This window comes from Falco punctatus (assembly GCF_963210335.1).
Source record: "Falco punctatus genome assembly, chromosome: 1".
NCBI lineage: Eukaryota > Metazoa > Chordata > Aves > Falconiformes > Falconidae > Falco > Falco punctatus.
Window position 1 is genome coordinate 24,809,720 of NC_137580.1, and position 12,634 is coordinate 24,822,353.

The 12,634-nt window shown below is 41.8% G+C and overlaps 1 protein-coding gene across 4 annotated transcripts in view; it reads right to left on the reverse strand.

Moving 5' to 3' along the window:
* The window catches only part of LOC308072643 (uncharacterized protein), a 114,899-nt gene extending 103,788 nt beyond the window's left edge, over positions 1-11,111 (reverse strand). For 3 of the 4 annotated variants that reach the window (XR_013931724.1, XM_080409842.1, XM_080409843.1), the window contains exon 1: positions 1,242-11,111. The gene's annotated coding sequence lies outside the window, so the exon portion shown is untranslated. The remainder of the gene's footprint in view (positions 1-1,241) is intronic. The other variant, XR_013931723.1, reaches the window with a different exon arrangement.
* Positions 11,112-12,634: the final 1,523 nt, after the last annotated feature.

Here is a 12,634-nt window from a genome sequence, read left to right on the forward strand (position 1 = left end):
TCTGGCTTCAACACTGAACAGCAGGAGAGACACATTTAGAAAAAACAACACAAAACCCCCACAAACCCGAAAGATGTTCAAAGGCAGCTGGCTTTCAAAAAAAAAAAAAAAAAAAAAAAAAAAAGGAAAAAGAAAAAACAGGAAAAACACACACACAGCAGTATGACATGGAACTCAAGGGAAGGACGGTGTTGTAGGCAAATTTAATTGGAATTTTACCCAAGAATAAATCCTAAGTTTGAATAATAGTGTCATGTTTAAGCATAACCGAGAACATTTTCAGAAGCTGTCTGGAGTTTTAAGTTCCTCTGCTTTACAGAACCTTAAAAAAAAATAATAATCTAAAAAGTCTTGTTTTGTGACATGGACACCAGCTAGACTTCAAAACGCACAAAGAACGTGAGTGCTCAAAAAGGCAAATCCCTTTATTTGTACCTACAAGACAAAAGGCAACATTTAAGTTACATTGATATGAAACCTCTAAAAAGTTCTTTGCCAACTCTCAACATCAAACTCTTTCTCAAAGCAGAAATCATGTGCCTAGAGAGTACCACCACTATTTCTATTTTACTGGATACATTTCTAAGCAACTGACTTTCCCTATTAGAAGATTTTATCATTTACCTATTTTCTAGACAAAAAGGGCTCAAGTTCCACATTTCTTTCTCCCTTCCTAGCCTAACCGTTCAGAAACTCGTATAGAAGAGAATTTTATCTGCCTGCAGCAGCTCCCGTTAAAGTGTGCTATTAGCTGCCCAAGGTTAGCCCGCATGGCATTTTTACAGCGCAGTCCCTCTGACTCGCAATTCCTTAAGAAAGTATGTTTCCTGACTTACATAAATCTGTAGTTATGCTCAATATGATTTCCATCTGCTTGTGTCAAGCATGTAAAACAAAAAGGGCCTCAGTTTTAATTTAAGCCCTTAAGGGCAGTTATGTCTATTATTCAAAACTGAATTCCTGCATCTCAACTTTCTTCCGACCAGGATCACATTAGAACACAGCTGCTCCTTCCTTGGCCACTTGTGTTTCCCACAGGTGTTGAGTACAAGAAGACCCATGAGCTGGCGAGTGGTCTTTTACCTTCTCCTTAACAGCAGGCTGGAAGCCCTACCTTAGCATCTCTCCTCCTGGGGCAGGCACAGACGCTTCACTCAGTTTCCCAAGCTAGTCAGTCCCACACTGTTCTAAATACAAATGGCCCCAGAACACAAGACTCAAATAAAGGAATTGCTCCTTACGTAACACGCGCGCTCAGCCTACAGCAAGATGTTCCGTCGAGTGCCCCCAAATGGACCCTGCTGTCACAGAGCTGGCTCATGGCTTCCAGCTTTGCCACGAGTGCTGCTGCTGGAAACACTGCAGAAGGCAGGATTGTCCTATCCACATCAATTCCTGCAGATAAATAGCATCTATCACCTTAGATCGCTTGCTACGTTCCTGCTGCATTTGCTCAATTCAAGCTACTTCAGTCTTAAACCGAAAAGCATACTTTTCTGTAACATACAATCATTTTTAAATGAACCAGTCACCCCTATGTCCAGGCTGGACGGGGCTGGGAGCAGCCTGGGCTGGTGGGAAGGGTCCCTGAGCCTGTGGGAGTGGGGTGGGAACTGGAGGGTCTTCAAAGTCCCTTCCAACCCAAACTGTTCTGTAGCTCTATGATAAGTGATCTGGGGCAAATAACTGCACTTGGCTTGAGGTACTAACTGTACACTAAGGTGGAAAGAAGCCAGACCATAGACACTTTGTAGGCAGTAGTTCCACAAGGATTTGGAGAGGCACTCTCACTTCCTTAAGGATCACTATTTTCTGCCATACTGAATCGTGTATTTGCTAATATACAGTGTGTCATTAAAGCAATTACATAAACAGTAAAGTCTGGAAAATTTTCCAAACTGCACATGAAACTATAAGAGCATTTTTCCTTCTGCTCTCCCTCTCACCCCCCAATTTAACAGTGTATTTGTGATGCAGCTGGCTATCTTTGCAAGGAGACTTTGGAAATAATTAGCTTGCATACCAATATTTCAACTTTATCAAAGTAGAAATCAGTTAATCACCTGCAAGACGTAAGACACTTTTTAATGTAGGGACTAATGACAGTAAAAAGACCCTGGAGGATCGAGCCATGGAAACTGATCTTTTGGCTCACGAAGTCTAAAAGTGTCATATGATACAGTCCTGAGTGCAGAAAAAAAAAGGCTCAGCTATTTAAATAGCTGATCTTCATTAAATAACTTTCATTTAAATAGATCTTCATTACCTGTAAATCCTAATTCCATTTGAAAAACTTCTTTGCTCAGTTTGTGCAGCGTTTAAGTGGAACTTGTACTTTCTAGGATATCATTTGAACACCTGGCTATTTCTTACAGGAAAGGGAAATAACAGGCAGTATGAAAGACACAGATGTGTATCACTTACAAAACATTATTTGGAATTTGTTTCAATCCAAGTGCAGAAGACCAAATTTCCAGTCACAGTTCTGCCACAGACTTCCTTTGAGCAGTTACAACCAGTGTGCATATTCTCCTTTTTGATGTGCAACCTGTGAGTCTTTGGGAACCGAACGCTTACCGCTTCTCCATGTTTCCTCACAGCTGTCCTCCGAGTACTTCAAGCTCCATTGCCCAAATTGAAGGAAAGTCTTCTCGTGTAGAGAAAACAAACATAAAAACAGCTAAACATGGGGAAAAATGTCGCTACCTGTTGCGGTGCTTGACTTGACTTCTGTCAGCTTCCAGGTTACATGTCACAGCGTGAACCCTACAGTTCATCATCACAGGACATGGACACACAGAGCAACGCTGCACTTGTGGAAGATGTTTCTTAATGTCCACTTGCCTCATTTGCTGATGGAAATAATACTGCATGAAGGTGTTTAAAAAACTAACTTTCAGTGGAATTTGACCTAGCTTCAAGGAGAAAAGAAATACTATCAGATTTTTCACTCAGCAGCTGCAAAGAGAGTGAACTTCCATGCAACACTGCAGCAGAAAGAAACGTGTTTAACTGCTTGGGATACCCCTTCTACTCCATTCACCTTTAGGGGAAAAGGAAAATGGCTTGCGCATCCCAATCCGTACTTAGGATAGCTAAACTACTAGAGGCTATGCATCTCTGCCCAAGATTACAAACCACAAATTCCTGCAGAGCTGATAACAGCGTAAACAAAATTCAACCCCGCAACAGTGAAACTACTTACAGTTCTGAAAGTAACAAGATGGGCAGAGAAGGCAGGGGTCAGTGCAAGGTCCGTGTGCTTGGGATAGGGCTGAGGGAGATGTCAGGGACTTAGAGGTAGAACGTAGTGCATATGTGCAATAGTTAAGGTTACAGCTCCGACAGACCCTTCTCAGCTGAACAAACCATGTTGTGAAGAGCCCACTGTGAGACAATGAGTCACTGTTATCCACCTCTCCCACGCATTAAAAAGTAATATTTTTTCTTGCCAGTTCTGATTAGCGGAGTGGTTATGACCCCAACCAGAAACAAGGTCTCTCACCATGCCAAACTCTGAGCACTTCACCTACATGAATCTACTCTTTAAATTAGCAGCTGTACAAAATGCTTTGGACAGGTAGCACAAAAGGCATGAAGGAAAATCGAAACACTGAAGTACCCACCCTCAGGGAAATACATGTGTGGCAGAGCCCTGTACCATACTCAGAGCATTGTCTCCCTACAGCTTCAGCAATATTTCTTTTTTCCTCAAGTGCTGGCAGCTCAGACAAGGTCTAGAAAAGGCAGGGCTCTTTCAGAGGAACTGTCAGCCCCCTGTGCTCCCGACTCATTGGTCTTGGAAGTCCTAGCTGACATTTCTTACCTTCACCATGCCTGCCGGCAACATGAAATGTGACCGAAAGGTGGGGATCCTGTTGAAGAATCTTCATAGATGAGTTTGTCTGTGAAGACAGTCTTTTCCTGCCATTAACAATGCACACTATGAATTAATATGGCAAACAATAGCTAACTTACTAATTCACCACCTTGAGCTCAAAAAAACACCTTTATGAGCACTTTTCCCTCTCTGGCAGCTATATTAACCAAGATTATGAGGAAAGCCCCTCCTCACGGCAAGGCTTTTTATCAAAAGTGATGAAACTAAAATTGTGCGAGGACTTTGCATGGAGAGAAAATCTCTGAATCCTTTTAACAGTCTGCTTCAACTAACCTATCCTGCAATTGCTGTTTTGAGCAATGATGTTTCAGACTTTTAAAGAGTGTCTTGTCCTTACACACTTTACTCACCATGTCTCAAAAACCTCTATCAGTATAGAAGTCGGTTGTCTGTTGAAACTCAGGTGCTAAAAGAAAATCACTGGACTTAAGTGCTCTGGCACCTCAATTAGACCTCTCAAATCCAGTTCAGCCTTTCACAAACTTCAACTGAAATCCACATTTAAAGTGTTATCCCATCAGAAAAAGTTGATGGCTCATCATTTTCTGAAACATGTTCCCAAAGTGAAAAACACACACCTAACAACAAACGGCCATCCATCACAGCCCTCAGCCACCATCACACAGGAACGGAGACTAGAGCCATTCAGACGTTCTCAAGTTAAAGTACTTCAAAGTTACCATGTCTCTGCCTGCAGATTCCCAGCCCATCTCACCACAAAGTAAAACAGGTAAATCTGAAAAGATGAGAGTGGGAAAAAAAAAAACCAAAAAAACTTCTTGGCTTGCTCTGACTTGGCTGCAAAGTTCTCTTCTGAACCCTCTTGCCCTTCCAAGGATCAATCATCTACCGTGGTTTTGCACTGTATCCACTCTGGAACAACTGCACACTACTTTTGACCAGCGCTGAGAAACAGTCCCCAGGCAAGTACAAAACAAACATCATAAGGACCAAACTCCTGCATCCAACAGCCCCTTTTTCTCAAAACTGGCTGATGCTGAAGACTGGCGTTTGTTTCTAATTAACAACATTCTTCCCATTACAACCGGTGTGGTACCCATACACATACCAAATGGCTTTTCAACCTTTCTGGTCCCTCCATTTAACACATTTGAGCCTTGGACTCATAAAGCCAAAAATCAAGCTCATGATTGACAGTATCACAACTTCCTAGCTGTACTCTCGTAACAAGTCCCCAGAACATCTTTTTACTGTTCAAGTGCAGATGCAAAAGTGGGATTTCTTTGAAGGAAGGCAAGGTACTTGGCACAGGTAAATGTGTCTTCCTTCCCTACCTCTCTCCAGGCCTAAAAAGGCTTGGTATGATTAGACTTCAGAGCATACAGTACAATACCCCACTTTTTCATAAGGGATGCGATTACCAGGGGTTCTGGGAGCTGGAAGATTTCATTGCTTTAATGCTTGCCACGGTTAAGATTCTGTTTCTGCAGGGACACACTTGTATTTAAACATCTGCTATTGGTAAGGGATGAACACTCAGAGCTAGAGGAACGCTCTAAGCACAGGATAAAAGCCTTTCTTCCATCTCAGGGATCTACATAGATAACCGAAGCTCTTGTCCCCACCGTACTTGCGCCACAAAGTCAGAACATGAGATTCCAGAATTTAAATGCCTGGTAGGCTTCACCTGCAGAATGCTCAACTGAAAGCAGCACACTGCAGCGGCGTCCCAGTGTGAGAGGGGGAAGGGTGCAAAAGTTGGGGAACAGAGGCAACAGGCTTCCAAGGCAAAAAGCAGCATGACAATTCCCACACAAATTCTTCCATCCTGAAGGATGGCACAGGGACTGCCATCCCCACTTTCCTCCACCCTTTGCTTTTAGGAGTGTTGACGATGGCTGCTTTCTTTCCAGGCCAGTTAGGACCATTTGTTGTACATTAAGTTTTCCCCCTGGAATATGCAAGAAACGAGAGAATTCCTCACTGCTAGCTTCTTTACACTCCAATCGTTATAACATCTGAGGACTGTAATAACAGGGCAGTTTTCAAACAGGAAAGATTATCCCTCACTTTGGGGGAACTGTGATCCTTACAAATATTAAAAAAAAAAAAGCCCCATCATTCTGTAGATACGTGACATATATTAAACAGTAGAAGGACCTGTTCAAATAGTCTCCAGCACAAACAATGTGGATAACTTCTGAATATGCTGATTAACTGAAACTAGATCCCCAGCATTTAATACTCCATCACGTGCATATCGGTTTACTACAGGAGTATAGAATTACATTTGTTACTTCTTTTTGTGAAAATCCCCAGAAGCATGTTGGCTTTTTATACAAACATTAATTGTTCATCTGAAAACTTGGAAACAAATATTATTTGCTCCCCCCCACCCCCCCTTTCCTGGGGCTTCAAGTCACATGCATTTAATTTATCCAAGACAAAGTGGGTTTTGTCCAAATGATTCACCACATAACCTGCAAACAAGCTAAGCTGTATATAAAAAAAAATCATAAGATAATGTACTTGAGTGTATTTTTTCATGCTATGCATGAAAAAATATCAATTAGAAAACAAATATCGGGGATTAGTTTGAAGGAAAAAAAAACTTAAATAAAATGGCTCAAACCATAAGGCTTAGAATTCAGAAGAACAGGTTTGCTGAGTTCTAGTAGTTTCTTTAGATTTACACCAGTCTACATGGTCCTTGGCCTCCCTCCCATCAGTACTATGTGGAACAGAATTTACTTCACAGAGGTAATGACAGTCTCAATTCACCAGTCTGCGCATGAAATCATATGAAAATCATAGGCTTAAATTCCTGTTCTCATTCATTGCAGCTGATAATACTGCAGTTTCTTTGCTATTTTCTACCATGGAACTAAGTAAAAGCAGAGACAACATTTTTCTTATAATTTTATCTACTCCTGTTCAAAACCGTAGAACACTGGATAATTTGGTCAGTGAAGTATTTGCCAAAGTAACTGCAGTTGGGACGGAAGGCCAGGGAGAGCACGCTTACCAAGTTTAAGTATCTGACCCTACACACGGCAGCAAATTCTTACTGGTCACCGTGCAAGGAGACCCAGAGAAGCATCCTCCCAACAGCCAGAGGGGACCCTCACTTCCCCAGATAAGGGAAGCAGGGGGCAATAAAGAGCCATCTGGGCTCTCTGTCTAGCTATTACCTTCATCCAGAAGCCCAGTCCCTATAAATAAGGCAGCAGCAGCCTCTCCTGAAGGACTCCAATCTTTTTTTCTTCAAAGCAGGGGATTATATTAAATCAAGCAGGTTAAAAAATGTTATTTACTGTTACTTCAATTGCAAAGTTAATTAAGGAGTCTACAAAGCTCAGCTCTTTAAAGGAACATACAGATGTGTGCGCTCACCTCAATCTGCACTAAAGTTAGGCATCTAACTTGACACTGTCTTCTTCAAAAATCCTTACCAAAACCAAAAGCCCGTAACACCACAGGATAATTGTGTGCACCAAAAATTGATCAAAAACATCACTGCGACATCAATGAAAAGCACCAATCCGTTATTACAAACTCACTTTGCCAATTTGCATGCATTCAAAAGTTTCTGCCAGGTTAATTGTGTAGCTTCAGGCTTGCAGTGCCTTTCCGTGACTAACATTTTGCTAGATCTAGTATCATCTGTCCTCCCACAGCTGGCATGACGCTGGCAAGAAAAAGCCCTGACGTCAGCATAAACTCTGTATTTGCATCCTCTAATTTGACACAAATGCAATTGCATAGTCCAGTTTGATCTAGACCACACTTGTCCTGCCGAGAGACCCAGCAATGTGTCTAGTTGTAATATTATGAAATCATGGCCTAAACTGGTCCCAAATCCACAAAGTAAGGGGGGGGGGGGGGGGGCGGGAGGCTGGGAAGGGGACTAATTAAAAAAAAAAAAAAAAAAATTAAGGACATTCTTTTAGCCACTTTTTATGCAGTGCAAATTTCCCACTAGCCTGTTCCCCTTTCTTTTAAGATAATACTAACTTGTGATCCCTTGAACTTTAAAAATAGAGCAACAACCCTCACTTATGAGAACAGCAGCTGCTGTTACTCTTAGCACTATGCTGAGCTTCAAAGAAACAAGGGGTATTTTATTTACCGTCAGAAATAAGTCAGATCAGTTCAATACAGGTAGTCCAACAATAACAAGGGAAAGAAGGAAGCGGAGCCCTCCTGCCAGCTGGCCACAGGGCTGCACAAACGGATGGCTTTGCAAAGACAACGCGGCAGTAAGAGGGATTGTCCTGACACCTGCCAAGTTCCATTTGGCGTCCTCAGCCCGCCAAGAAAGAGCAGCTAGCAAGTTCTTTTCATTATTTTAAAGATCAGCAGCGTTAAACACTGGGTTACTTCAAAGGGACACAGCAACGAGGTGGAAAAGCAGTGTACACTGCAAAGGGATGGGCTGATTAGGCTCTGAAGCGGCATCAAGATGAAAGACAGAAGAAAAACGTTTTGATCCGAGGCCTGCCTGCTTGCCCTAGATTTTAGAACCCTGACAGCCCAACAGCTAACACGGAGAACTGTAGCTTGAGCACCCCCGTGTGTACAGCAGCATATTAAAAAATACTGAAGCAGTTTTTCCTTTCCAGAAACCACGGAACCGAAGTGTCAAAATTGACACTTTGCCCTTGAAAAAATTCTTACACTTCAAGGAATCCACCCTGGTAATTCAGCTTCGAATTAAGAATTTGGATTTCCCACTAAAACAGCCACAAAGAACAACCAGGTGGCCTGACAAAGTATCAAATTCTCCGGCAAACAGCAGCACTCTGCTCTAGCACCCTGTAAATGGTGTTACATTATACTGACACGTGCATCTTGAATGTGACTCTCACCAACTTGTCTTTCTTAGACAATTTCAAGCTAATAAGCAGAGGGAAGTTAAGAAAGAAACTCTCTCTTTCTTTCTCAACTGTCAAATCTTCTATTACTAGCAAGTTTCGGTAATTTACTTACAAATTCTTTGTTTTCAGTAAAGCCAGAATGGGAAACATGCAGAAAAGGTGAAGAAACAGCTAAGCCAAAGCTATGTATCACATTAAATAATACGGTATCATTTGGAAAGAATATTACATAGCCTTTTTCAAGACACTTCAGGTCTGTGTTTTCTGTTTTCCCAATTCCTCCTCCAGAAATCCACCTCCGCTTGCTCATCTGCAGAAAGTGTACCTTCTAGCATGACAGGACCGCTTGTAAGGTTAGTGTAAAGGATGGAGCAGATGTCTCACTGGGACTGCTTCCTCTCCACAGCTGACAAGCTCGACTGGCCTGAGACAGATCATTATATCTTTCTTTGCTCCATCCTTGTCTCTTTAACATAGACTTAAAAGAATTATGTTACCATAGGCATACATCATAGGGAGGAAAACAGCAAACCTTTGATCCTCTTCACTAGAAACAGCATCAAACATCAAGACAAGGATTTCTGTACAGTCAATATATTTTAACAGAGTAATTACCATGGCTGAGAAAGGAAGTGCATTTTTGAGGCAAACAGTCTTTGTTCCAGGTCAAAACTATTAAAGCTAGCAATTTAGTTTGGGGGTTTTTGTTGTTGTTTTTTTTTTTTTGAAGTAAAGCTAAAACTAACGCATCGTAGCCCTGTTTTCAAAGTTTAGGTTGTATTTTCAAGACAGAGAACAAAACATATGTGATGTGTAAAATCTTACGCTTGTAAGTATCATTAATCCTAAACCTAGAAGGTGAGTAAGCAGTGTGTGCATTAGCAGGCTCTCCTGGCTATACAAATATAGAAGAAACCCTGCCTGCACCGGGCTAGGCAGGCACTGGCAAGCAAAGCGCATTTAAAATTGGGAAATTATGACCTTTTTAGTTTTGAATTTACACATTACATTGGAAATATTACCAACAAACCAAGATTTTCTATTACCCGTCTCTCATTTGCACCCTATGTCCTCTCGCCTTTGCAGAATTATCTTCTGTGTTGCATTAGTATTAACGAATACTTGACAATGGCTTGGAACGTTTCCAGGCATGCTCTGGATTATGGCTTTGGAATAGAAAAGCAATACAGACACTGAAGGCTCCAACTCCTACTCCACATGGGATCTGTGCCAGGATATTTCAGCAATTTTGAGTTCTATCAGAACAGAACCCCTTCAGGGAACTTGTCCTTAGTTGAATACAACTTGACTGAGTTCAGCTCCGCGAGTTTAGGCTCCCTCCTAGGTAGCTGCATTATATCAACAACTCTCTTACAGACTCAGGTTTCACCTAAAAATACGCTGTGAAGAAATCCACCTCCAAATATATCCATCCACTCTCTTTTAACTTGCACTGGCAGACCTTGGGTGGGATTTTAACAGAATTAAAAGGGTGTAAACCGAACAAGAATAAATGGAGAACTGAGTATTTAGATTACCAGACTACTGCACCCACATATTGCTACAATAACACTGAACATTCATTCGTGTGGCAGAAGCAATCCAACTCACTGGCAAAGCTCATGCTAAAATTTTACGCGAGTGAAACCTTCTCTCTGTACAAATTCTCACATTTACCTATGGTGCACAAATTTGCTCAGACCTGAAATGGACTACCTGTGGTGGTGAAAACAGTTCACAAAAATCACAAAGACTAGGAATAAGCTGTCTTGAGTTCAGCACAGCAACTCTTCTGCAGCAAATGGGCTCATGAGGATTTCAGAAAGACACAGGAAATAGTCCAATGGTATCTGATATATCATATTAATTGATACAAAGCATTTCCTATAAATGCTTATCACAGCTGATCATGGAGTCCCACATTTAAACTTAACAAATATTTGCTGGGGCAACCATTATGTGCACCTTCCTCTTGACAAGGATGTGCCAGTCCTTCAGCAAACCCACGATTATCCGTGTAGAGGAATATGTATTTATGAAAACACATGGTGTACACGTATCTCTAGCTGTATGTAACACCTAAACATAACATTCCTCTTTATGTAAGCAACACGTGGCATATGTACCCCAGCAGACACATTAATACCAAAGAAAACAAAGGTGCTTCTTCCTCCAAACCCTAGGGCCACTCAAGTCTTAGAAAGCAGAAGACTGCCAAACACACTGAAGAGAAGAGCAAATCTAACAAAGCTCCTTTCACATACTAAGCATCTGGTGCCCTAACAGAGCTGTTAACCTGCATGAAGCATTTTTCAGCAGCCCTCTTTATGCCTCCCAAGAAATCTCACGTTGTTTTTGTTTTTAATACAAAAAAAAAAAGACTTATCTCGTTTAAAGGCCCTGCCCAGAAGCTTCAGTGTACCTTGTTCCCAAGCTGGAAAGGCAAACCCCGTGCAGACGAACCCTGCTGAGGGCGGCGAAGGGGACTCTTCCCCTTGAGATGCACAGAGTACCAGCTCCCTCTGCTGCCAGTTTACCAGCCAAAAATTCACTCTAGTGCTGCACATACTCTTCCAATACCTTCAGCCTAGGCAAAATGCTGACATTCAAAAATATCTGTAACACCCTCTAAAAACCTAGAAACAATTCACTGCATCCGATGCAACCCTGGAAAGGGCTTTATCATACCAATGCCATGCCATGACCTCCTTACCTGTGGTTTTGGAGTTGTTAAATACCGTTAGATAAGGTGCTTTTCGCTGTCTCATTTCACTTGCCGTTTCACATACAAAAGGTTGTTTTGGTGTAGGAATATCCTGGCAGCACACAGATGTACGTATATCATTCACGTTCTGACATTCATAATCAGGCAGTGACGTTGTCTCCACAGATAAACACCCCAAACCTGCCCAAGTGCAACACTATCGTAGTTGTCCAGCTCACAGATATGCGATTAGTAGAAGGTCAGTCTGTTAGTTAACTTGAAATTTAGACAAAATATATGAATGTCTACAGTGCAGAACAGGAGACGGTTTGGAAAACAGAGGATGTTACAGACAGCAGAACAAGGCCTTGGGAGAAGGGACCAAGACGTAAATAAGTCAAGCTGAGGCATAACAGGATAAGCTCAAGGAGAGCCAAAGAGTTAGTGAGACCAGACAAAACATTACTGCAACTATGTGTGAACTATCCTAATTAGCATACTCAAAGATCCACCCTTGAGCAAAGGAAGCCCCTACTAACAAAGCCCCCTCCCCACAGAGCATGCAGTGAAAAAACAAGGAATGCTGTACCTTGCTAGTAAGACCCGATGAGAACTGTGTGACTAAACCTAACTGTAAACAATTGCTCAAAGTGTATAAAATGTTTTACTATGTGTTGAAGGTTTGCTAGCTTTGTGGATTTACCACCTAGCACCCATCTCTGCAAAGACACTGCGCACGGGCAATGGACTCCGTTGGTGAGACAACACTATTAGTACCATAATATCTGCATCTTTTCTCCAGAGCTGCTGTTCTCACTCAGAAACCTCATCTCATCCCTATCCATAAGGTTAGAGATGTAGGAGAATACATCTATACAGTAGGCAGAATGTTGCAACATATCACTAGTGGTATCAGTGTCCTCGTTTTGAAAGCTGACTTCTGATACCTTTTCAAAAGCATAAATAGGTTTGCCAAGGTGCTAAAAGGCAACTGTAGGAGAAGCAGGATTCTACAGTTCCATCGGTTAAGTGGCTGACCAAAGCCAGCAGCAGCAGCATTATATATAAAGTAACAGCACTGGTTAAGCACATGGTACAATTAGTTCTCCTTGAGTTTCACTAAGCTATCACCACAATTCCCATAAATGTTGCAAATTCTGTATTAAAAATTTTGCTACCATTTTTTTACTT